This window comes from Lactuca sativa, chromosome 8 (assembly GCF_002870075.4).
Source record: "Lactuca sativa cultivar Salinas chromosome 8, Lsat_Salinas_v11, whole genome shotgun sequence".
Lineage (NCBI taxonomy): Eukaryota > Viridiplantae > Streptophyta > Magnoliopsida > Asterales > Asteraceae > Lactuca > Lactuca sativa.
Window position 1 is genome coordinate 254,856,362 of NC_056630.2, and position 2,400 is coordinate 254,858,761.

A 2,400-nucleotide genomic window follows, 5' to 3' on the forward strand; every position below is an offset into this window, starting at 1 on the left:
ACGTCAGAAGTCCTCTCCAATTGGATAATAGTTTGGTATTTATAATTATCACAAAACAGGGTGTACTCGGCGAGTAGCAGACCCAACTCGCTGAGTAGATGGTAGTTATCCATCTCATACCAGGAGTCTTGACTTATCTTCTGGAATATTCTAATGGACTCGCCGAGTAGGAAGGCTTTTGTCCCTCATTCTTCATTCTTTGGTCTCTAATTGCTTCCCCTTGTTCCCTTTCACTCCCAAGCATGTCTTTTGGACTGAAAACAAAATTTAAACATTATTAAGTACCTTTTGTCCACATTATACACATAATTAGTTAAAAATGAATAAAAATGTATGCTAAATAATTAACTAGTTATGAACATATCAGTATACTTTTAGTTCAGAGCACTTCGGCCCCTTAGCGTTTATAGTTGTATACCATGTGAGATTCGGTATACTTAGTTCACTATAAACAATAACTCTGATACCAATCTATCAAACCCACAAACTGAAACGGTGGAAACGTCCGGGGGTTGAGGACGTAATGTACAGTATCACAACAATTGTATCAGAGTAATCAAAGTAAACACAACCATTATATTGAAATATAGGTATATACATTTGTTTGTTACGTAGTTTGTATACATCAAAAGTATAACAAAATAGAAAAGATGTGACTTTTTACACTCCGTCTTCTTAAAAGCCTGCGGGAGTACCTGTCTACTGATTTTCTGAGAATACAAGCAAATTTTGAAAGAGCATAAACATTAAGCCACCAGTATGTCTAGTAGTTTTATTACATAAAATAAAACCATGTATTGTATCCCCAGGAATCTTCCAGTGTAATGTAAAGTAGTTCTATTAATTAAAATAAAACTAATGAAGAATGAAATCCCGAAAACAAAGGTTAGTTTATACTATTGTGAGTCGTATAACCATGCTTGATATGACTGATGATCTCTGCAACGTTCTTTAGGCATTGGACGGTATGATATTTGTCACCCCATGCATGCCTGCCTAACTGTAGCTAGCAGTTTAGGTGAGGAATTATCAGTCTCGAATATATCTATTCACAAATCTCACACTCTCCCTCCAGCAGACTCTGGTTACACTAAATGATAGGATTTATTCCGTACCCCAAAGGGTACAATTGAAGACATGTCTCATAATCATGTATTAACTAGTTTACGTGTGCTTTTGTATTGTTCTCTTGTATTTGAATCTATTTATATACCTTGAAGAGTAATAATAATTATACTTAAATAATTATTCAATGTTGTACTCTTGAAATTCGAAAGTAGTAATGTATATCATAAACTAAGTCTGCCATAGTTTATATGTTTGATAATGTATAAGTTCTGAATTTGTAAAACTGTATATTGAAATCCCAAAAACCACCTATTATAGTTCGCATGTAGGTTATGTACTTGGTTCATGTATTGATCTGAAAACGATACAATTATGACTGTAAGTTGAAAACGTCTCTTATGCTCACCATGTTACAAAAGGGGTAAAATATCTAAATTTTTTATAAAATATGGAAAATCTTTTGGTTGTACCAATTGCATAAGTTTTAAACCTATTAAAATTCTTTTGTATAAGTTCACAAAATCATTTGCATTTAGCTTGTAATCTCCCCTTGAAAACGTTTAAAAATATTAAAACGTAGGGGTATGAAATCACTGTTAGTTGCATGAAAGTGTCGGACTGTGAAACTGAACGAGGACCTTCGAGTTGTTGTACGCGGCACTTAACGGGATCCTAATAAAAATTAAATACATATATGCATTTTAGTAGCGAATCCATTAATTATAGTGTTGGAAAAAAACACTTGCTTTTGGTTTAGGAATGTTACCGGGACTCGATTGAATCGAAAAAAGCGGGTTTTCAACCAAGTTCACGACTTGGGAGGGTTTGCGGCTGTGAACTATTCTCGTCCGTGAACAGCCTCTTGAATGGTTTACGACGGTGATCAGTGTGCTTGAAGAAAATATGAAGGTTTGAAGGGTTCACGGCCGTCAACTGATTTCGGCCTTTAAAGATTTGAAGGGTTTGTGGCCGTGAACTCAAGAACAACAACACCAGATTTGATGAAAAACATGTTTTAGAGGTTCCACAACAACACCCAAAGGTGATTTTTGATGATTTTCGGAAGAAAGAGGGGTCTTTTTGTGTTTGCTATTGAGAGGTTAGAGAGAGAATGGAGGAGTTTTCGGTCAGAAAAGTGTAAATGAGGGGTAGGAGCACATATTTATAGGTTGGGTTCATGGTTAGTGGTGGGGGCCACCACCCGTGAATGGGTTTACGGTCGTGATCGGGTTCACAACCGTGAACACAAGTCAGGACGGATTCGCTGATTTTTGAAGTAACTCAGTTTTTCGCGCGATTTTGGTTCTGACTCTTATATAAAATTAAATTATA